At 42.9% G+C, this 24,805-nt stretch overlaps 1 protein-coding gene across 2 annotated transcripts in view; it reads right to left on the bottom strand.

Moving 5' to 3' along the window:
- Nucleotides 1-21,692, bottom strand: part of LOC311106851 (CYFIP-related Rac1 interactor A-like) — a 41,231-nt gene extending 19,539 nt beyond the window's left edge. For both annotated transcript variants that reach the window (XM_084149222.1, XM_084149223.1), the window contains exons 1-2: nt 21,579-21,692; nt 1,145-1,202 (exon numbers count right to left, since the gene is read on the bottom strand). The gene's annotated coding sequence lies outside the window, so the exon portion shown is untranslated. The remainder of the gene's footprint in view (nt 1-1,144; nt 1,203-21,578) is intronic.
- Nucleotides 21,693-24,805: the final 3,113 nt, after the last annotated feature.

Here is a 24,805-nt window from a genome sequence, read left to right as displayed (position 1 = left end):
TGTTTGAACCTGAAAACCAATTATTGAATTTCACTTTCCTGTCTTGGACTGGGTCAACCTGGAAACATGATACCTCAATAAAGAGGTCTTATTTAGCCAGCCTTATGAAAGAGCCATTGTGTAACATCATAACCCATATTTTAAAGGTAAGTCTTTTAGAAAGACAGAAATGAATACTGCTTTAACAGTCTGAAGGTAAAGTCTAAATGGTTGTTTTTCTTCATTTCTCTGCTGTGTGACCGAGTTGTTGTCCTCAGTAAAGAGGTGATGAATACGTTCCACAATACTGTCCTTTAGAAATAGAACATTATTAACCTCATTGTCACTGGTTGTGGAAACAGGGATAAATGCGTCATGCTTTGTAATTAAACTCGCTCAGCGCAATTAAAGTCGAAACGAGCAGCATGCTAAAAGGCTTTTCTCGCTGTGTTAAGATTTGAAACAACCTCTGTTGGGGAAAAGAGCGAGTCTAGAGAAAACAACGCAAACCACAACATATTCTGCTGTGGGTTGAAACCAGGAAATCATTTTGTTGCACATATTTCATAACTGTCTTAAATTGCTAACTAAACCCTGGAGGGTGGTTGCCCAGACCAAGATGAAGTCCTACTCCCATGTTGTGTTATAAAACTGAGGCTGTGCAACAGTAAACTTGTCCAATAAGAACCTAGATGTACATTTTACTGTTGCCAAACTGCTCTAACTGAACCTGACCCTGGCCTTAAATGGACTCTAACGTGGGTTTTACTGCAGGAGTAGGCTTCACCTGGATCTGATCATAAACAGGTTTCTGTCTTCATTACCCTAAAGCTGTGGCCACAGACTGAAAGAGAAAGTATTGTATTTTAAATAACAGAGGCTAATCTAAGACTAGCGGTAAGTACCATGTTATGATGATAACCACAGTAGCGTTGTTACAGGGTTGTTATGAATCACTGCATGAGTAAAGTGTGGTGTTGTGGTTAGGCCCTGGTTGCACAAAGCCTCTCAGAGTAGCAGTGCTAATCTAGGATACCATGTCATCTTTCTGATCTAAAAGGCTAAAGTGATCCTAGATCAGCACACCTACTACTCTAAAACACTATGAATCCAGGTCCAGGTCAGGCATGTCTAAACAATGTGATGAAGAAATGTGTTACTGTACCTTATCTGGAGGAGGACTTTGCTTCCCTTCTAGAGCATCCACTCCTTCTTCTTGGTTTCTGAAAAAGAATCCAGACCACTTTTGTCAATATCTCATTTTCTTGCATTATGAGTGTTAGATCAACAGTAAAGTGTATGTATGACCACATATTGTTCTCGTTGTTCCTCTGACTAGGTGTGTGTGTGTGTGTGTGTGTGCGTGCCTGAACAACGAACAGTATTAGCATTCCGTTGATCAACGTCCTCTGGGGTTGAACACATGCCTAAATGATTCAGGAGTGAAAGAGATAGCGCCATTCTAAAACAACGAACGGCAGGCGGAGGCACGATGATTCAAAACACATCTCTCAGCTGTCCCATGTTAACTGGGCTATTAAATATCCAGCAGTGACATCCTCCGAGTCCTAGCCCACTGAAGACCCAGGCCGCAGGGCAGGAGCACACGCGCCCACACACACGATCAGGCCTATCCCGACTACAGGGACTTCCACAAAGCACATGTCAGATGCCACAGCTTGTCTCTGTGTAATGACTCAAATATGTAGAGCAACAATGTCACTCTGTATTTGTCCCACATACTGCAGGCCTGTATGGCGCATAGGCTTACTGTAAAAAGAGGCATGGCATAGGCTTACTGTAAAAAGACACTTCAAAACAAAAAAGTCCTGTGTTGCGTAGGGCAGTGATGATACCAGTTACGCAATATTTTTTCTATGGCAAAAATGAAAACACGAAGCAGACTAAACTCTTTGGTCCTTTAAAAACCTGCTGTATGTAAAATTGTGTGCTATAGCTTGGAAAATGAATAAAATGTGACTCTGGATGACAACATGTTTGTTTCCAACATTAGGGCTGTTTTCCTGAAGAAGTTAAATCCGCTTTGTGTTTTGTTTTGTTTCCTTGCCACGATACTAACGGGCATCGTGATACTGGTATCGTCCCGGCCCTAGTATTATGACAGAGTTGTGCATCTAGACCAGTAACACACAGCAGTAATGTGCCAGGAAAGAAATCGGATAGTTCCAGGAAATATGAAAATTCCATGACTGTTTGTCTTGTTCACAATCAGATCTGCCAGATCTAATATTGAGGACTTGGAATGGAAATCAGGCTATACTAAAAGACAGATGTGCAGGAGTAGCTAAATGTGGAAGTACAAAAAAAACACACAAAACAAAATAATATCTGCAATACCCAAAGGCCATCTACATGTTATGTAGCCGACGTATGTCAACAATCCTGAAAAGCAGTCAAACACAAGCAACCATTTTCTCCCACCACTGTGTACCAACGTGTGGGCAGGGAAATTAAGTCATCAGAGAAGAGGAGCAGCAAATCAACAGGACAACCCTGAAGACGGTCCACACAGCCCAGCCAAGGAGAGGGAGGGAGAGCTAGGCAACACGTGCTGACCTGGTTTCACTGAGAAAACACCAATCTTTACTTGCTTTGTCCACACACCCACGTGTTAGCAGCAGTAGCACAAACAGGACTACAGTACACTCACACTATCAGGGCTACCCCATTCATTCACGCAAGTGCAAACACACACACCTCACTCAGCTGGGTTTCCCTTAGACTCCAGCTCCTGTCCTAAGAAGGCCCCATCTTATAGCTCTGCTTCAGGGCCTCTGATTCTAATGACAGCCCCTTAGTCTCTGCTCTGGTGGGTCACACAATACACCTTTATCACTCTGGAGTGGACAGAGAGAGACAGATCTGCTCCTTCTACCTCGATTCCCATCTGTCACAGCAAATAGTCCTCACCCCCTCTCCCCTCCCCCACACCTCCATCCAACCTGCCTGGCTGTGGAGCGAGGGAAGAGAGGAGGAATGGATGGATGGAGAGGGCTGGTCTGGTCCCATGGGGATTGTTGTAGTTGTGGAGCTGAGCAGCACTCCTTATATGGTCATTGTGGAGAGCAGGAGGATCCCCATGGTTATTTGTATTTATTTTTTTGCCACACACACACTAGTGTTGCATGGTATACCGAAACTTCAGTACTTACTAGAACATGAAAAACGGTTCGGTACTAGAATTTTTGTTACTTTCGGTACTTCTGTCAAATGTCTCACAGATCAACTCTGTCTATTTAGCGTAGCCGATGTGCCTCTTCTAGCGTGCATGCAACATAACGAAAATATGGTTTTAAAAGCTAAATGGCACCTAAACTTTATTCATTCAATTAAAAATCAGTCTCTCTCTCACATCTCTCCCAAAGGTTATCTATCTATAGACGGGTTGGTTGTTTAGCAACAAAACAAACCCGTGCGCAACTATGGGGCAAACCAGATGGGGTTGGCTTAGATTGTTGACAACATGTAAGCTATATTTCGTCTTCAATGTTTATTGAAAACATAAATGCATTTGCACAATTAGCACTTGTGGTCTCAAATACATCGTTACAGCTGTTGGTTAGCTAGCTAGCGATTTTTTTTGCAATTTTAGCATAGACATGAAATCAGTCAAAACAAGACATGGTATCATGAAAAACTGAAACGAGCCACTTACGATACCCCACATGGCAGTTTATTGTCATTCTTGTAGCAATCTGGCCATCCAGAATCACAACATGCTGACTTCTGCCCCATGGAAGTGTGCACATCGTTTTAGTGACGTTGTCAGCTAACCCATCTATTGCCTCAGCGAACTAACTGCCTAGTGAATTAAGTCATTACTGGTTAAAGAGACAGCGCGTAATTTAATAAAATAAGCTACCTTTATGCAAAGGTTGTTGATCAGTTCAATAAAATAAGTCCCAAATGGAAGGGAAACAAATTGTTTGCAACCTGTATCCCCATGAAATCAGCCAAAACAAGCTGAATAACTCAATGCATGCACACACTCCTATTGAATATGCATTAACCTGTATTGTGAACAGGCCTAGGCTACATCTTGATTTACCCAGTTATCAATAGAGATTTACCCCTCAAGATTGGTAAAAACAAAAGTCATTAATTCATTAAATGCATACATGGCTGACTGAAAAAGGTTGATGTAGAAAATGTCTAATGTAATAATCTTGAACTCAAAACATGCCCAACGATTGAACAGAGCAGTAGCTGAGTTTGTCTGGATCAAGTGCCATATTAGATGTTGGTTAATATGTCTTCATTTTTTGCAGTGGTATCATTTTGGTATCGAGAATCGTGACACTAAACCTGGTATTGGTATCGAAGTCAAAGCTCTGGTATCATGACAACACACACACGAGGATCCCCATGGTTTAACACGAGTGGTCTTCTCTTCGCCAAGCTACACACCCCTCTACTCACCGCACCTAATACACACACACTCCAGAGGCTACACACACACTTCACTGACCAAACAGCCTCTCTTCCTCTCTCGTCCTCTTTCTGGAATGATAATGGAGAGATTCAGTCTGTGTTTCCGCTGACAGACACAGAAGGTACTGGAATCAGCAAGAGAGATTGTCAGCGTCCCAAATGGCATCCTACACCTTTTTCTAGCACTACATTTGACCAGAGCCATAGAGCCCTGGTAATAAAGTACTGCACTAAACAGGAAGCCATTTGGGGAGCATACAGAGAAGCAGTTCCAGAAAATAAACATGTTTTTCCCAGCAGAGTGGAATTTTCCAGCCCAGTGACTCTAATACACTAATAACACAAGCACCAGCGTTGCACCTCGTCAGAAGAGAGAGAGACGCACTATCCTATCTCTTATCACAGGGTTTGAAAGGTTTTGGACATTTAACGAGGCTGAATCATGGCCAGCCCATTAACAGTGACGTGGTGTTGCTCATAGCATGATGAAGTGGCATCTACAGGAAAAGCCTGCTTTCTGCTTAGACACACACTATTTCAGCACAGACAAGTGCTGTGTAGGCTAAGGCTACATCACAAGAAAGGCTACTATCTAGATAAAAGTGTGATGAAGTGTCAACATGCAGAAAGACTTCCAGCATGTGTGTGTGCGGTGATAATGTGATGCTGATTGATCGGTCAGCCTGGAGCGGTAGTAGAGTCACAGTGAATAATGGGTGTTCCCCTTTGACCTCTAATCTTCAGGTCTCCTATCCTGTCATGAATTATGGACAACGTGATCCATCTAGTCTCCTCAGTCATTCTGCACACACCACTTGAAAATAGCCTGCAGCCTCCTACTGTCTGGGCACTAAACTGTTGCCATGGTTACCACCGGTTGTTGGACAGGGGGAAGCACATGCAGATGACAGCCCACAGGACTTCCTCACTGCCACAGTGACTGTTAGCAAAAAGGGAAGGTTAATTGGTGTTAAGTGAATTGTCACTTCTGGCCAGGATTCCTGCTAACAGTATTTTCAACAACTGCTGTGAAATGCTGTCGAGATCAAAGAGTCGGTGCCATCCTGTAAGACTAGTCATCCGCTTCTGTGAGAGAGATGACATTCACAGAGTTTACATAACAACACACAGACTCAAGACCACACTGCTTATTGAAATGGAACCGGAACATTCAGTCAGACATTCTACTGAAAGTGTTCAAAGCCAGCCAGCCAGTGATAACCCCTCTTATCTTGCTTCTCATTCAGACCAGGGGGAACTTCCTTTCAGTCACTCCAGAAGCAGAAGAGACATTTGAGGAACATCTTTCTCTGTCACTTTCAATGAGGAAAACAGACAATTATCTTAGAGTCAGAGAGAGAGAAAGGCTGGGGCTGTGTCGTCTAGGCCTAGTAAGTATTTAAATGGCTCTGTCACAGTCTTGACATGGCAGGACTTTATTATCATAGTCATAGAAAATGTGAAAATGCTTGTTAAATAGTGGCCATACTAATGAATAGCGTATCAGTCAGGCAGTCTGTTGTTGATGATCTAACTGACAGATCCCAGATTTGACCAGGGAATCCAAGCAATTATTTTCCAGTAGGAGAAAGAGACAGAGTCTCAGAGTGGAGGAAAACACAATTCGATGCTCCCTCCCTGCTGCTGCAGCCTCAAGATTCCTAGATGTGTGTGTGTGTGTGTGTGTGTGTGTGTGCGGGGGGGGGGGGGGGGGGGGCTATGGCAACAGCGCTCTTCGGCTCCTGGCAAAGTGTTTCTCCTGTGGTGTAGTAAAAGAGCGAGCCATCTGCCCTAACGTCGCGTGAGCAGCTCTCAGCCGGCAGGCAGACACTCTCTCTCCAGGGTCAACCCAGGGTTAGTGATGGAGGTTCAATAGACTGGAAGATCCACAGCGTCCCATGAGGAAATGACTCACTGTGTCCAAACACCAGGCCATCTAGCAAATCTCAACTCTGCATGGAAACAGCATGGAAGTCTAGCCTGTCTCCTATCAGTCCACTGAACCAGTAGATCTGATTTAGTGTGAAAGCACACAATTGTTCTTCAGGAACATGTCGTTTTATTTGACCAATGGTTTACTAAACACGTTGACAGAACATATTCTGAGCCATTCGGAAGCTGGGGATTAGTAGGTGGTTTAGGGTCAATTCCATTTTAATTGAGTTTTCCAGATTAGAAAAAGCAACGTATTTATTCATGATTTGTGGAGGGCAACCTGCCTACCTACCCACCCAACCGCCATGGTTACCTTGCTTCTTCTGACTGACCGACTGCCACATAGCCTAGGCCTCCTCTGTAGGGCACTCAGCTCTTCACACTACACTACCACATTCAATTAAAGGCTGGGGCTGAACTCACACACGTTCACTGACTGTAGCCCCCACATGTGGTTCTGTAGGTGAGTTAGTGAGAGATATCTGATGAACACTGACTAGAGGTTAGGGGTCATGGCACTGGCATCAAAGGAAACTGTTGAATTTTAGACGTCGACCCACTTTTTTGTTTATCAACATCCACTGAAGTAGCTAGCAAGTTTACTAGATAGTTACAGTAGTTGCCTTGGTAACCAAACAAACAGACTTGCTAGTTTAGCTAACCAAACCATCAGTCCTAGGTTGCTACTATGAAAAACTAATTCAAGAACGCCAGTAATGTTTTCAATTCAACTTTTAATAATTGTGCCAGAGGAGATTGTTGCCGTTTTACGGGCTCCTAACCAATTGTGCTATTGTGTGTGTTTTTTTTGCGTTATTTGTACCTTATTTGTACATAATGTTTCTGCCACCGTCTTTTATGACCGAAAAGAGCTTCTGGATATCAGGACAGCGATTACTCACCTCGTACTGGACAAATACTTTTTCTTTAACGAGTCGGGCGCAAAGAATTTACTTCAGACACCCGACAAGGCCCAAATCCCCGTCATTCACATACAGCTGGCGGGGTTTACACTGCATCGGCAAGATAGAACAGCTGCCTCCGGTAAGACAAGGGGTGGCGGTCTGTGTATATTTGTAAACAACGGCTGGTGCATGAAATCAAATATTAAGGAAGTCTCGAGGTTTTGCTCGCCTGAGGTAGAGTATCTCATGATAAGCTGTAGACCACACTGTTTACCAAGAGTGTTTTCATCTATATTTTACGTAGCCGTCTATTTACCGCCACAAACCAATGCTGGCACTCAATGAGCTGTATAAGGCCATAAGCAAACAGGAAAACGCTCATCCAGAGGCGGCGCTCCTAGGGGCCGGGGACTTTAATGCAGGGAAACTGAAATCAGTTTTACCTAATTTCTATCAGCATGTTAAATGTGCAACTAGAGGATAATTATAAAAAATAAAAAAATCTCTACACCACCTTTACTCCACACACAGAGACACATACAAAGCTCTCCCTCGCCCTCCATTTGACAAATCTGACCATAATTTTATCCTCCTGATTCCTGCTTACAAGCAAAAACAAAAACAGGAAGCACCAGTGACTCGGTCAATAAAGAAGTGGTCAGATGACGCAGATGCTAAGCTACAGGACTGTTTTGCTAGCAAAGACTATAATATGTTCCGGGATTCTTCTGATGGCATTGAGGAGTACACCACATCAGTCACTGGCTTCATCAATAAGTATATCGATGACGTCGTCTACACAGTGACAGCACGTACATACCCCAACCAGAAGCCATGGATTACAGGCAACATCCGCACTGAGCTAAAAGGGTAGAGCTGCCACTTTCAAGGAGAGGGACTCTAACCCGTACGCTTATAACAAATCCCGCTATGCCCTCCGACGAACCATCAAACAGGCAAAGCGTCAATACAGGACTAAGATTGAATCGTATTACACCGGCTCCGACGCTCGTCGGATGTGGCAGGGCCTGCAAACTATTACAGACTATTAAGGGAAGCACAGCCACGAGCTTCCCAGTGACACAAGCCTACCAGACAAGATCAATTACTTGTATGCTCGCTTCGAGGCAAGCAACACTGAAGCATGCATGAGAGCATCAGCTGTTCCGGACGACTGTGTGATCACGCTCTCCGTACCCGATGTGAGTAAGACCTTTAAACAGGTCAACATTCACAAGGCCGCAGGGCCAGACGGATTACCAGGACGTGTACTCCGAGCATGCGCTGACCAACTGGCAAGGGTCTTCACTGACATTTTCAACCTGTCCCTGACTGAGTCTGTAATACCAACATGTTTCAAGCAGACCACCATAGTCCCTGTGCCCAAGAACACTAAGGTAACCTGCCTAAATGACTACAGACCCGTAGCACTCACGTCTGTAGCCATGAAGTGCTTTGAAAGGCTGGTTATGGCTCACATCAACACCATTATCCCAGAAACCCTAGACCCACTTCAATTTGCATAGCGCCCCAACAGATCCACAGATGATGCAATCTATATTGCACTCCACAATGCCCTTTCCCACCTGGACAAAAGGAACACCTACGTGAGAATGCTATTCATTGACTACAGCTCAGCGTTCAACACCATAGTGTCCTCAAAGCTCATCAATAAGCTAAGGACCCTGGGACTAAACACCTCCCTCTGCAACTGGATCCTGGACTTCCTGACGGGCCACCCCCAGGTGGTAAGGGTAGGTAACAACACATCTGCCACGCTGATCCACAACACGAGGGCCCCTCAGGGGTGCGTGCCCAGTCCCCTCCTGTACTCCCTGTTCACCCATGACTGCATGGCCAGGCACGACTCCAACACCATCATTAAGTTTGCAGATGACACAACAGTGGTAGGCCTGATCACCGACAACGATGAGACAGCCTATAGGGAGGAGGTCAGAGAGCTGGTCGTGTGGTGCCAGGATAACAACCTCTCCCTCAACGTGATCAAGACAAAGGAGATGATTGTGGACTACAGGAAAAGGAGGACCGAGCATGCCCCCATTCCCATCGAAGGGGCTGTAGCGGAGCAGGTTGAGAGCTTCAAGTTCCTTGGTCTCCACATCACCAACAAACTTTCATGGTCCAAACACACCAAGACAGTCGTGAAGAGGGCACGACAAAGCCCATTCCCTCTCAGGAGACTGAAACGATTTGGCATGGATCATCAGATCCTCAAAATGTTATACAGCTGCACCATCGAGAGCATCCTGACTGGTTGCATCACCGCCTGGTATGGCAACTGCTCGGCCTCCGACCGCAAAGCACTAGAGGGTAGTGCGTATGGCCCAGTACATCACTGGGGCCAAGCTTCCTGCCATCCAGGACCTCTATACCAGGCGGGATCAGAGGAAGCCCATAAAAATTGTCAAAGACTACTGCCACCCTAGTCATAGACTGTTCTCTCTGCTACAGCACGGCAAGCGGTACTGGAGCGCCAAGTCTAGGTCCAAAAGGCTTCTTAACAGCTTCTAACCCCAAGCCATAAGACTCCTGAACAGCTAATCAAATGGCTACCCGGACTATTTGCATTGCCCCCACCCACCCCCTCTTTTACGACTCTGTACCGGTACCCCCGGTGTACTGCCTCGCTACTGTTATTTTACTGCTGCTCTTTAATTATTTGTTATTATTATTATTATTTTTTTTTACTTAACCAACAATGCAGTTTTAAGAAAAATAAGTGTTAAGGGCTTGTAAGCAAGCATTTCACTGTAAGGTCTACACCTGTTGTATTCGGCGCATATGACAAATAACATTTGATTTGATTTTTGATTTGATTGTTTCAAAAGCAGCTCAACATAGAACATGTAAGAATGAACTATAGCCATTGAATTCTACCGTGCGTTATAGGGAAATAATGCACGCTCTAGAACGCCCTTCAAGTCAATCAGATAGGTATTCAACAATGCAATGGTATAATGAATTTCAGACCTTTAGCTTTGAGAATGAGATATTTATACACATATATTTAGAAAAAGTCCATGTTATCACACACAAACCATCAGCCACTAGCTAACTGTCAGCCGACGTTCGAAGTTAGCGCAGTTCTGCCCACGGAGCAGTGACAGAGTTCTAATGAGCAACGACCACTTTTTGACCATGGCCGTAATTACATTCTATTCACTCTAATCATGCTAAATTCTCTGAGTAAATCGTCTAACTTTTGAACTATATATGGTAGAGACATAGGGCTTGGAATATTGTTTTTCTGATGCAATTCTCTATTGAATGAATCATGTTATGGATGAACACCCTGGACAGAGAGACAGACAGCGAGAGAGAGAGAGATATATATAGAGAGATTTTGTGTTTCAGTATGGACAGTCTGAATGGACGAAAGAGGAAGAGGTGGTCAGGAGAGCAGTATTCAGATGATAGAACTTGGTCAGTGTAATCTCCCCTGGCTGTATTCCATTGATGTAATGAAATGCTATACATTCCCCAACTACTGAAGAAATGGAAGTAGCATCTAGCAAAACACACACCAACGACAATATTATCAAGTATTTTTCCACTTTTCATACCAAGGCTGCAAAAACTGCTATAAGGCCAAGGAAGAGCACATAAAATCAACACTAGTTCAAAATAACTTCTGGCAGGAGCAGGTTCGTAGAAGGCCTGGCAAGTGCAACTACTACTATTCAGGCCATATTCAAACATCTGGTCTTTGGACAACCATCACATACAGTGAGTAGGTCTATGTTGGAGGGGAATTCATGCCCCAAATCCCCAGTAAGTTAAATTCCACGTTTGGCCCATTCTAAGAACCCTCAAGCAAATCCCCCAATTAGTGTAAAATTTTAGCTTCATAATGACAGAAGAACCATAACAGTCCTTCTGAATCTGACTTTATTTAGCAAATATGTAGGCCTAACATCTGGCGTTGGTTTACATGTCTAACCTCAGAGGTGAATGTTACGTGAGGACAGCAGCAAATACGACTCACTGTAACACAATAGTAGTAGTAGAGCACTGTAGTCTGTGGATCTGATTCTGTAGCAAGGCAAGTGTGTTTCGGGTTCTGTGCGACAATGCCTAGCCTACTCATCCTCTATTACGGTAAGCTTTAAAACAGCGGTCTCATCACCTGTTACTGGACATAAGTCATAAACCTTACTTCTAAGTAGAACATTGTCATATACAGTGCCTTCAGAAAGTATTCATAGACCTTGAGTTATTCGATATTTTGTTGTGTTACAGCCTGAATTCAAAATGGATGATTTTTTTTCTCTCACCCATAATGACAAAGTGAAAACATGTTTTTAGAAATCTCTAGAAATTTATTGAAAATTAAATAAAGAAATATATAATTTACACAATTATTCACACCCGAGTCAACACGTTATAATCACCTTTGGCAGCAATTACAGCTGTGAGTTTTTCTGGTTAAGTCTAAGAACTTTAAACACCTGGTCTACACAATATTTGCACATTCTTTTTTTATTCTTCAATATCGCCATAGATTTTCAAGCTGATTTAAGTCAAAACTGTAACTAGGCCACTCAGGAACATTCAATGTCGTCTTGGTAAGCAACTCCAATATATATTTTGCCTTGTGTTTTAGGTTATTGTCCTGCTGAAAGGCGAATTCCTCTCCCAGTGTCTGGTGGAAAGCAGACTGAAGCAGGTTTTCCTCTAGGATTTTGACTGTGCTTAGCTCCATCCTGTTTCTTTTTATCCTAAAAAACTCCCCAGTCCTTAATGATTACAAGCATACCCATAACATGATGTAGCCAATATATGGATAGTGGTACTAATATCTTGTATTGGATTTGCCCCAAACATAACACTTTGTATTCAGGACAAACCATTAATTGCTTTGCCACATTTTTTGCAGCATTATTTTAGTGCCTTGTTGCAAACAGGATGCATGTTTTGGAATATGTTTTATTCTGTACAGGCTTCCGTTTCACAGTCAATTAGGTTAGTATTGTGGAGTAACTACAATGTTTTTTTTTTTTTTTTTTTTTTTTTGGGGGGATGGATCAGCTTAATATTGCAGATAGATTGTATCTTCTATCAATGTAATTGTCTGCATCACTTCCAATCCCCCATGTTTTTTTAAATTTTTTATATATATATTCCCCTTTATTACTTTTCAACCCCACCATCCTTTCCCTACTTGGAGTAAATTAGTGAACAACAACGCCCAGGCCTCTACTTCCGGTCTATACTTACTATCTACACCTTATGGACAGAGCCAATTTTACAATAATTCTATATCTATATATATATATATATATATATATTTATTTATTTTTTTGCTCCTGAACTTCTTCTACTCTCAACCTCTCCGATCATCTTCATGATGTCCATCCGGTTTGCTTCTAAATGCCATATCTTTCCAACTGTGCTCCTTCCCAAAAGCTCCCAACATACAACCTATATACTTATTATGGACACAGTATGCCTACATTACCTACAATGTTGTTAATCCATCCTCAGTTTTCTCCTATCACAGCCATTAAACTCAGTAACTATTTTAAAGTCACCATTGGCCTTATGGTGAAATCCCTGAGAGGTTTCTTTCCTCTCTGGGAACTGTGTTAGGAAGGACGACTGTATCTTTGTAGTGACTGGGTGTATTGATGCACCATCCAAAGCTAAATTAATAACTTCACCATGCTCAAAAGGATATTCAATGTCTGCTTTTCTTTTTTTACCCATCGACCAATAAATGCCCTTCTTTGTGAGACATTGGAAACACTCCCTGGTCTTTGTGGTTGAATTTATGTTTGAAATTCACTGCTCAACTGAGGGACCTTACAGATAATTTTGTGTGTGGGGTACAGAGATGAGGTAGTCATTCAAAAATTCACGTTAAACACTATTATTGCACACAGAGATAGTCCATGCAACTTATTGTGACTTGTTAAGCACATTCTTATTCTTGAACCTATGTAGGCTTGCCATAACAAATGGGTTGAATACTTATCGACTCAAGACATTTCAGCTTTTCATTTGTTATTAATTTGTAAAAATGTCTAAACACATAATTCCACTTTGACATTATGGGGTATTGTGTGTACGCCATTGACACAGTCTCAATTTAATCAATTTTTAATTCAGGCTCTAAAACAACAAAATGTGGAAAAAGTCAAGAGGTGTGAATACTTTCTGAAGGCACCATAGGCATAGCCTATAAGGCATAGCCTAAAAGGAAATTCAATCTCAGACGGAAACATAGCCTTCTCAGACCGAAACGTCAGCTGCAATCTCAGACCGAAATGTCAACACAGCCTTCTCAGATCAAAACACAGCCTTCTCAGACCAAAACACAGCCTTCTCAGACCAAAACACAGCCTTCTCAGACCAAAACACAGCCTTCTCAGACCAAAACACAGCTTTCTCAGACCAAAACACAGCCTTCTCAGACCAAAACACAGCCTTCTCAGACCAAAACACAGCCTTCTCAGACCAAAACACTGCCTTCTCAGACCAAAACACTGCCTTAGCCCACATCAACTGCATGCTCCACCTTATCACAACAAAAACAGAAGGCCAACCCATTGTGGCTGTGGCCCACTCATATCCATATTTAAAGACCCTGCTGACTGCACTGTTTTGACTGGCAAGAAAAACAGGCCTAAAAATGGGTTAGGAGAGCAGAGCTGTGCCTCCATCAGGCTTGACGCACCTTCCTACAGTACCAGTCAAAAGTTTTAGAACACCTACTCATTTCAGGGTTTCTTTATTTTTACTATTTTCTACATTGTCGAATAATAGTGAAGATATCAAAACTATGAAATAACACATATGGAATCATGTAGTAACCAAAAAAGTGTTAAACAAATCAAAATATATATTTATATTTGAGATTCTTCAAATAGCCACATTTTGCCTTGATGACAGCTTTGCACACTCCTGGCATTCTCTCAACCAGCTTCACCTGGAATGCTTTTCCAACAGTCTTGAAGGAGTTCACACATATGCTGAGCACTTGTTGACTGCTTGTCAGTCCAGCGAGTCAGCCCAGCCAGTCAGCCCAGCCCAGTCAGTCAGCCCAGCCAGCCAGCCAGCTCAGCCAGTCAGCCCAGCCAGCCTGTCAGTCAGCCAAGCCAGTCAGAGAGACTGAGGGTTGTTGTGGTATTCAGAGCCAGATAGGACAGAGAGGAGGAGTGCACTGCCCTGCCCAGCCGTGCTCCGCCCTTACTACCAGTTTATTACCGCGTAGGACTCCAGGCGTAGAATTCCTCCAACATTGACCTCCTCGGCCTCAATGGCACTTCTGTTCTGGTGGTTTCTGCATGTCAAACGCACTGCGACACAAAGGAGCCATGTCTCAGTGTGTGAAAGAGAGTGTGAGGGGGGAGAGGCTTCTACACTATAGGCCTCTTCTTGTGTGTGGGCTACTATGGCTATGCAAAGCTAGCTAGGCCCAACAGAAAAACAGAAATGTTAGGCCTATTTGTTGTAAGCTTTCGTTAACTTTTGTGAAGCCATAACATGGTGATTTAGCAGACACTTTTATCCTAAGCAACTGCTACTCTCAGTAGATAATGTGTGGCCCATTTAAGAATCAAACCGATGCTGCTCCTACTCCCGAGTTGCGCAGTGGTCTAAGGCACTGCATCGCAGTGCTAGCTGTGCCACTAGAGATCCTGGTTCGAATCCAGGCTCTGTCGTGACCGGGGGACCCATGGGGCGGCGCACAATTGGCCCAGCGTCGTCCAGGGAATGGCCGGCAGGGATGTAGCTCAGTTGATAGAGCATGGCGTTGAAAGCCAGGGTTGTGGGTTCGATTCCCACGGGGGGCCAGTATGCACTCACTAACTGTAAGTCGCTCTGGATAAGAGCGTCTGCTAAATGACTAAAATGTAAATTGTAAGCAGCACCGACAGCGATCGGAACCACTTTGCATCACTGTATATTACTACTACAGTATGGTCTGAGGGGACAATGAATGATCATCACAGGGTGTTGTCTAAATGAGATACAGCCTAGGTCTGATGCCACAGGTCCTGACTCCTGAACATGGTCAGAATTCCACGCCTTTGCACTGCGGCTGCTGGCCAGCAGGTTGTCCTCGGCAACACAGAGCGTTATATATTAGAAGTTATAGAAAGAGTATGAGGGAGGAGTAAAATCTAAATATAAGGTATCTGCAAAAGAGGAAGAGAGTCAAACAATAAAGCTAAATGAGTTTCATGTTCCTAGAATTAGGATCTCTGTGGTCATGTTATGATTTCTTCTTAACGCCGTAGTTAGTTTCAGGACCTCTTTCACACTACTGTCAAGCGCGCACGCTCGCTCACTAGATCAGTTCCTGAATGCTGCTCCTGATCCCTTGTCTTTTTTGGCTCCCCTCTGTTACTATAGCTATACCACTCAGAGAAGCATGACTGCGGTTCTTCTTTTCTGCCCAAATAATATCCCCAGTGCTTTCACAAAACAGCAGAAATCTCCCTCCTATTCCAGACTGTTCCCATGGAACAAAACAGCAGAAATCTCCCTCCTTTTCCAGCAGCTGCTGAAATCCATAAGCAGGCTGCGGAGCGGAGAACAGACAGGCAGCCTTGCAGGCAGCCAGGTGCCAAGGTTGCAGTCAAGATTAGATGCCAGCTGGAGAACTCGGAAAAACAGGCGGCAAAAGAGCGGTAAGAATGCGTGGCTAGCGAGCTAACTCTCCAGGATTATGTCTAGGCTATATCATTGACCCGTCTATTAAAATCACAGGGAGGCTAACGAGTGAACTGTTTAGCATTATTTGGCAGAGTGCAGGGCTAACTGACACGCCTGGATAAACCAGGGTTTTGGGTTATCATTGACCCGTCATCAACTAAAACAATAAGGACTAACGACTGAACAGCTCCTGTGGACATGGCAGGTGAGATGGATTGGAAGTCAAGCCTAGGTCTATGACTAGAATAAGGAAACTGGTGTTTGAAAGCATTCAGAGGCTATAAATAGACTTGTGACAAAGACTGTTTAGAGGCATTTTCAACCACAGAGATGAACAAATCGATATGAGAGAGTTCATTATAGGTCTACTTTTGCCTCAGCTCTGGCTTCAACTTCATTGCCAAATGTGACTTCATTTCAAATAGGCTACTATTGTGAGTAATAGGTCTAATGTTTGTCCATTTCTCCACATTTCTAGGCCCATTTCCTTCCACACGACACACTGGAACCTCCCTCTTAGATTTTAACACAAAGCCTTACAGTCTTCTACTCTCCGGATATGAATAAGAAAAGTACAACCGGAGCAGGAAGTGTGTGTGCTAACAGAGTGTAGCCATATAACCAGGGTAGTTCAGTTCAAAACACTTGTTTCCCAGACAGACAGGTTGGGTGCAACAGGAACTGGAACTGCCAGATGATGATTTACATAGCATTTCATAGCAACAGTACAGGGCAGGCAAGGTCATATACAAATAACTCATTTCCTGTCTGGGAATTTTTTTGTGTGGAAAAATAAAATCCTGGAATGCCAATATTGAACACAAATAAAAATCGGGAAAATGGCTACTATGGCATGTAGGCTAAGGCTTGTCGACTGCTTTAGGGACACTTCGCAGAGTTACCAACATTCAACACCTAATGTCACAGTTTGACACTGAACAATGTGGCTGATTAAATTCAACTCCACGACTTAGAGCGGCAACTAGTGTGGACGGACTGGATCGCCGTAAAATAAAATGAAGTTATTAAAAACTACTGATTTCAGCATCCAAAGAATAGACCGCAATTACACACGACATAGGTCTGTAATTACAGGCTACTCTTTGGGTGCTGACATCACTTGGGTTTTTTGTCGCCGCTCAACTCCATCGTAAATGGTGGAGTTGGGGTTTAGTCGGCTATGAACAAGGAAGCCATAGAGCCATACACATTGATATCTATCTATGATGGTTCTGAGGTAGCCTAAAGGCTGGTTCACAGATGAAAGTGTCCAGTCAACCTATCTAGGCCTATCCAGAGTGCAACCGAAGCTGCTCATCTGAGTCTGAACAATGAGGTTCTGGTCTGTGCTGCTGCTGTTTGAAGCCATTCCAGGTGGCCCTGTAGCTGATTCAGCATGCTGCTGCACCATGGCAAACTGCCTGATCATCTGTAGAGGACATCTGAGAGGGGGAGACTGGGAGGGTTTAAAACGTGGTGCTGTTACTAGCCGGTCCTTATGGAAGTCATGCTAAAGCAGACAGCAGTCGCTAGGCTATATGATAACATTGCTATGGCCTAATGGTGTGTGAATGTGTTACTGAGATGTTTATGTTAAACACTTCTCTAGGCGTTGAAAGATCTGATCATCTGAACATCTCGACTGTGAATGCAACCCATAGGCATATGTCTTGAATAGAGGAATTAGGCTACTTGGTTAGCTAGGCCTATTACCAAAATAAAATATTATTTAGGCTATTGGAAAAAATCCTGTGGAATAATCAATTTTATGACCCAAAGAAGCTTGTGACGCAAAGCTCGATTTAGACTTGAACGAATGACTACCAAAGCAAAATGTAAGCTAGCTCTCTATAAAAAGCCCTTTATAAAGAATGGGTTTTAATAAACGCAACATGATAAAGACTAAAAAAATCCAACAAATTATACAATAATTCTGGCAAAGCTTTAGGGCGGCTAAAACGCATAAAGCAAATCAAATTAGACAATGTGTAAGGTATGTTTTTGCTACTGCTGAGTTAATGCACACTGAAGCAGAAGCTTAAAAACACAATAAACAGCAACCCTCTGACTGGTTATGGAAGTGGCAAGCAAGCACATCCTGTTTTTCAGTCACAGTCAGATGTAGTACAAAACTGAGCGGAGGACGTTTGTGGATTAGCTAAGATTTGACACTCCCCACCCCAGTCCCTTCTCTGCCAGCTGGAGTGGCAAGGGGAGAATTTTGGGCGGGCAAACTATGCCGATATTGTGTTTCTTTGCGAAGAGCCAATAGTTTACTTCAAATTGTCTTTTGCACTCTGTCCGTATAGCCTTAGGCTACATGTTAATACGGTCAAACATCACTCAGCATAATATATGGCGTCTATAGAATGTCTAACATAGTCCTCACAGTAATTGATTAGTCATGGTTCAGCAAACCCTCTACAGGAAACAATCTCTTGCATTGCTCCAATTAGCCTACAGAATTGTAGGTATGATTCTTCAGCTTTTCAAACTGCCTGAGGCCAAAACAAGGGTCAAGAGGAAGTTTAGCCTACTCGGTTCAGTCAATCCCTGGTCCATATTCACAAAACCAATCTGCCATAACAGTGGCAGCACTGACTGAAGAAATGCTGCAACAATATGCCTTGCGTTCCAACCTAAACAAAACACACAGACACCAAAACGCCCCACTCCCAGCTCAGCTCTGTGTTGAGAAGGGCAGCTGTCCATGTACATCCAACAACAAGCACAGTTTCACAATGGATCAGGAACAGTAATGAAACAGTAATAAATCAGGGAATCCTCTGGCGGTGAAGGAATATCTCAGGCTGGTCTGGGCACACAGACAAACACAAAAATGCCAAGTATTCAGGTGGTCCAGTCAGCTAGTTATATTCCCATTTGTACCCAATCAAGGTCCTTTTCCACAGTTGCTGCTGACTTGTGTGTGTGCCTCCATAGTGTGTCTATGCTGAATCTGTTGAAGCTCTAGTAGTGCAATCACTTTTTCAAGAGCGTACAGCAGGCAGTAGTGTGATTCATTGGCAGTTTGTTGTCAAGAGCAGTTGTGTAAAGTTTTTAAGCAAAAAATACTTATGTCGTTTTTGGGGGGTAAAATGGTCCAATTCACACACTTATCAAGAGATTATCCCTGGTCATCCCTACTGTCTCTGATCTGGTGGACTCACTAAACAAATGCTTCGTTTGTAAAGATGTCTGAGGGTTGGAGTGTGCCCCTGGCTATCTGTAAATGTAATGTATAGGGTGTCAGGTAACCTAGCGGTTAGAGCGTTGGGCCAGTAAGAAAGGTCCCTGGTTCGAATAACCGAGCCGACAAATCTGCCGATGTGCCCTTGAGCAAGGCATTTAACCCTGGGATGCCGTACTATGGCAGACCCTGTAAAACAACCCATTTCACTGCACCTATCTGGTGTACGTGAAAACAAAACTTTTTGTAAGCAATGGAATTTAAATCATGAATAAGGGTTAGCGCAATGCCGTGCTCAACGGAGAGCTGTTTGAATTCAACAGGTTATCAAAAACAAGTCGTTATTTTGGAGTAGTGTAGCTGTATGAACATGCAAAGGTCGGGTTAAGCAGCCAGCTAAATAACGTTAGCTAGCACCTATATCCATTAGCAAATTAGCTCGCTAACTAGTAGTTAGCCCAATTTAGCTAGCTAGCTGGCTCAATCACTAGTAGCACTTTAGCTCTCGAAAACCTTTCTCAGTGGTTAGCTTCACCCACGGCAAAGAGTGTCTATAAAATTGACAAGATAGTCAAGTGACCGCTCTAACAATGGAAATAAATGTCCTCAAAGGTGGAAGGCAAGCAGGAGGAGGCGAGAACAGGTAGGACCACTCTAGCCAATGAGAGGGCAGGTATGTGTGAACTAGGGTTGGGCAGTATCCAGATTTTCATACCGTTTCTGTACCATCCCGGAGTATACAGTATTACTGGAAGTGCGGGGCGCTATTATTTATTTATTTTATACTCTTTTTTTAATGCACAAAATAATTTAGGCAACATGGATCTTGATCCAGGCGGGGATTGATTGTCTCTGCTGTAACCAAGAATCTTGATCTTGCCATCTAGCCACTTAGCTAGCAAGTTCGCAAACCAAAATGAATAGCTGGAGCCCTGAGCTGGACATTATTTATTTGGCACATCTATAGTTAACTTATAGTTATAAGCAGTGGAGTAGCATGCACCCCCACAAGGCGTGGGGCCCCCAACACCATAAAGAGAGGAAATCATACCGTTGGTATGTCTAAATACCCCGGCACAGTATATCGCCCAAGCCTAGTGTGAACAACAGTCCATAGCTAGAGGACTCATCTTTGTATCTGTGCCATTATAGTGTCTGTGACAGCCTCAATGGTGCTGCCCATGCTATCTCCATTTTAAAGTAGTGATGGGGTGGGGGGGGAAATCGATAGTTACATAATCGGGATATTATATTTGACAATATATCGTTACGTTTTGACAATATCGCAACATTATTTTTTGCACTAGACGGCTGTACCTGCACCAAAACTCCAGTATTTTGCCTTCAAAATATCTGCAGCGTCCGAACGGTTTGGCCTACAAACTATTATGACCACTCTATGAAAAGGGGAGACTCTCACGAACACGACGGGGTTCTCCGTTTTGCTCTATGACCCCCCACATGTGTCACAGGACACATCTGAAGATATCCCATACAAACAAATTGAAGTATGACGGAAGTTGTGTGCCAACAACAATAAGGGGTTAAATGTGTCCAAAAGCTTTCTTACATCTCCTAGATATAGGACAGACACTTCAAAATCGAATTCCTTATGATTATTTTTTGGACTGTCTTTTATGCCATTTATGAATGTGTTATTCGATGCTTCTCTATGGGCTATAGTAGTAAAGGCTAAATTCCATATTTTATCAAAGATTTTTTAGGATACCTAAAGGGGTCCTAAAATTCAAAATCAAATAGCTAAATGATCCATGGTATGACCATCTTAAAACAATTCCATACGTTAGCTTAGTACCCCCCGGTTTTGGTTGTTTGTAAATTTGTATTTAGACCTTTTTTGGAAGTACATACCGGCCATAACGGGAGTAAATTAAGATAGTTGCTCAGCGAAACTCCATATTTGGTGATCAACGAAAGTATTTTGACATTATAACGCTTGCGGAGCTGGTGAATGAGTTTCAATCAGCGCTTTCTGGCGTTAGGTCTCTTAACGCACAGATACAGCAGGTTCAGTTAGCTATGAATGAGGTAGCAGCACTCATGTCAGGCTCATGACCAGAACCATTTCATTGCAGAAAATAACTCCGTATTTGGAAGTTTTACGATGATACATTTTTTTGAACGAATGATCTAGCTACATTGAAATTGTAGTTAGGCAAGTGTTAGTTAATGGATTTAGGTAGCTAACTAACTAACCATGCACCATGCATGAAATCAGATTTGGGCTAACACGAGTAGGCTAGCGAGCTAGCTACGTTAGCAATCTCACTACCTGCGGCTTCTTATATCCATGTGAACTCGCTTGACGCTGAATGATTCTGCGTCGCTAACGTTGGCTACCAATTTCAGCAACTATCGTTTATCTTTATTAGCCACAAAACGGTTTTAAAAGTTGACCGGTCTATTACACTTACCAGTGATTTCTTCAAATACTACTTTTGAATGGGAGATCCGACGTCTCTGCACCCGGATAGCGCCACTTTCACCCCCTACTTTCAACCGTACAACAACAAGTGTACCCCTCCCTCCAACGCAGTAAAAATCGTGTCTTCCATACACAAATGTCATTGGTTAGCATATAGGACCCGTACGATATTGACCAATAAAACGTGAATTAGCGTCCTCTTTGGCCAATAGTGACGTTGAAAAAGTATAGTGGGCGTGTTTCGCTCTACTGCTGAAATGAATCCGGAAAATTCTGAGAAATAATGACATGATACTGGGATGCAAGAGGTAGGAATTAATATTTCTTAATTTAGTTTAAATGTTGATTTTTTATGTATCTATATTGCCTAGCTGTCTATGTGATAAAGGTACTCAAAGTGGCAAGATGTTGACCTATGCGAATTATATTTTAAATATTAGCAGTATTATATACGTTTTAAAAATACACACACCACATTGCCATGTATTCAGACAGCTTGGGGGGGAATTCTAATCCACTGTGTAGAGTAGTACTTCCTTTGTGCAATGCCAGCTCTATAATTAGGCTTTATAAAGATTGATTGATGTGCTCACAGGTATGTCAGAACATAGGCAGAGAACATGGCCCCCAGGGTTGCAATTTACAGTGCAACATTCTCCACTATGGACATAAAAAATGACATGAACAGCCTTTGAGAAATGTCAAGGCCAAAAGCACAACAGCTCTCCAAGAAACGTATGTTGCCTACTGTAGAACGTATCAACCTCGTACACCTAATAGCATGCATTCATTACAAACTATTATTATATGAGGCATCGGATCCTTGAAGTTGATGAAATGACATTTGTAGAGCCAGTATGATGGCCATCCTTGCAATATAGAGCTGTTAGAGGGAGCATACAGTGCTCAGGGACTTAAATACAACAGTATGTGCCGTCAGTTGGCGTATGTCTTACCTGGCCTTGAATAGGAGGACATTTAGTTATTTTAATGATGGGACATGTGCGTAGTTCATTTCCTATCATTCTCTGCTATTTGTCTTGCTGTCCCTGACAAGTGTAGTGTCACCTGTGCATAGCCGCATACTCACACTGTGTATTACAAGGACTGTATATTACAGGTGACACCTTGTGGTGACAGTGGATAATGCACCTAAAGTGGCTCAGACATTGGCCAGTTGTAGATCAATTCCACCAGAGGGCAGTCATTTACTACATACTGACCGATGGACGGTTAGGGGTTACTTTGAGGCACAGGCACGGCATACTAGTCGTTTACATCAGTGGCGATTTTAGCATGTACATCTTGGTGGGGCAAACTAAATAAAACATGTTTTAGATGCATGCCAGCAAAGCCACTACACAACACAACACTAAACAATACATTAATTGCACTCAACGTGACCAAGACAAAGGAGATGATTGTGGACTTCAGGGAAAGGAGGACCGAGCACGCCCCAATTCTCATCGATGGGGCTGTAGTGGAGTAGGTTGAGAGTAGGTTGAGAGCTTCAAGTTCCTTGGTGTCCACATCACCAACAAACTATCATGGTCCAAACACACCAAGACAGTCGTGAAGAGGGCACGACAAAGCCTATTCCCCCTCAGGAGACTGAAAAGATTTGGCATGGGTCCTCAGATCCTCAAAAAGTTCTACAGCTGCACCATTGAGAGCATCCTGACTAGTTGCATCACCGCCTGGTATGGCAACTGCTCGGCCTCCGACCGCAAGGCACTTTACCTCTACCCACATGTACATATTACCTCAATGACCTAGACTAACCTGTGCCCCCGCACATTGACTCTGTACCGTTACCCCCTGTATATAGCCTCCCTACTGTTATTTTACTGCTGCTCTTTAATCTTTTTTTTTTTTTTTTTTTTACTTATCTATTTTCTACTTAACACTTATTTTTCTTAAAACTGCATTGTTGGTTAAGGGCTTGTAAGTAAGCATTTCACTGTAAGGTCTACACCTGTTGTATTCGGTGCATGTGACAAATAACATTTGATTTGATTTGATTGGACTTACTCAGCTACAGTATACATATCTCCATGGCATGTTACATCATTTATGCAGCATGTGACAAATAAATAAAATGTGATTTTATTTGACTATAACAGTGACAAACGGTGCCCACAAACTGTTAGGGCCTACATAAAGCTGTCCCAACAGCAGAGTCCCAACAGCAGTCCCAACACCTTACCACTGCTACACCTGGCTATCAGCGGAGCCTTGTCTGGCAGCGAAACAGTTCCTTCAGCCTCATTTACTGCCTTTAAAAAAAAAAATGCTGATATGGCTCACTTGCTTAAACAAATGTGGTTTCTACTGACAGTTGATGTACAAACTATGGCATAAGGGGACGACGAGCGGATAAGATGCAATCCGTCATTTTGATTAAGACATTCATGAGCGAGCTAGGACGGACATAGTCAATATAACTATTTGTTCAGCACTTTTGAAATGTACAGCGATGGAATTCAGAACATGGGACGGTCTTACAGTATTCTCCCTGCACACCAAGTCAGAACCGTAGGATAAATAAATGGGGCATATAAGCAGACAATGAAAGCTCTTACAATATTCAATTATTACATTTCTCTAAAACAGTCTATAGACTACATGTGCACCGCCAAGTCAGAACAGTAGGCGAAATTATGAGGGGAAAAGGGACCAAATAATTAGGGTGAGACACATGGGCTACTTACAGCTTACTACTCAACATACACTTAGTATTACCTCAATTACCTCGACTAACCGGTGCCCCCGCACATTGACTCGGTACTGGTACCCCCTGTATATAGCCTCGCTATTGTTATTTTTACTGCTGCTCTTTAATTATTTGTTACTTTTATTTCGTATTATTTTATATTGTATTTGTGTGTGATATTTTTGGGTATTCTTTCTTAAAAATGCATTGTTGGTTAAGGCTTGTAAGTAAGCATTTCACTGTAAGGTCTACACCTGTTGTATTCGGCGCATGTGACAAATAACATTTGATTTGATTTGATTGGACTTACTCAGCTACAGTATACATATCTCCCTGGCATGTTACATCATTTATGCAGCAGCATACAATACATTTTTAGACTCACCTTGTTGTGCTCACTTGAACAGGAAGGTGGCGCGGCAGTCCTTCGTGGGCAAATTTTGTCATCAAACTTTGTCATCAAAGTTTGGCATTCCCTGGATTTATGGTGCTTTCAAGACAAC

This window comes from Coregonus lavaretus, assembly GCF_964263955.1.
Source record: "Coregonus lavaretus genome assembly, chromosome: 31".
NCBI classification, from domain to species: Eukaryota; Metazoa; Chordata; class Actinopteri; order Salmoniformes; family Salmonidae; genus Coregonus; species Coregonus lavaretus.
Note: the sequence above shows the minus strand (reverse complement) of the source record. Positions and strands in the feature narration are given on the sequence as shown.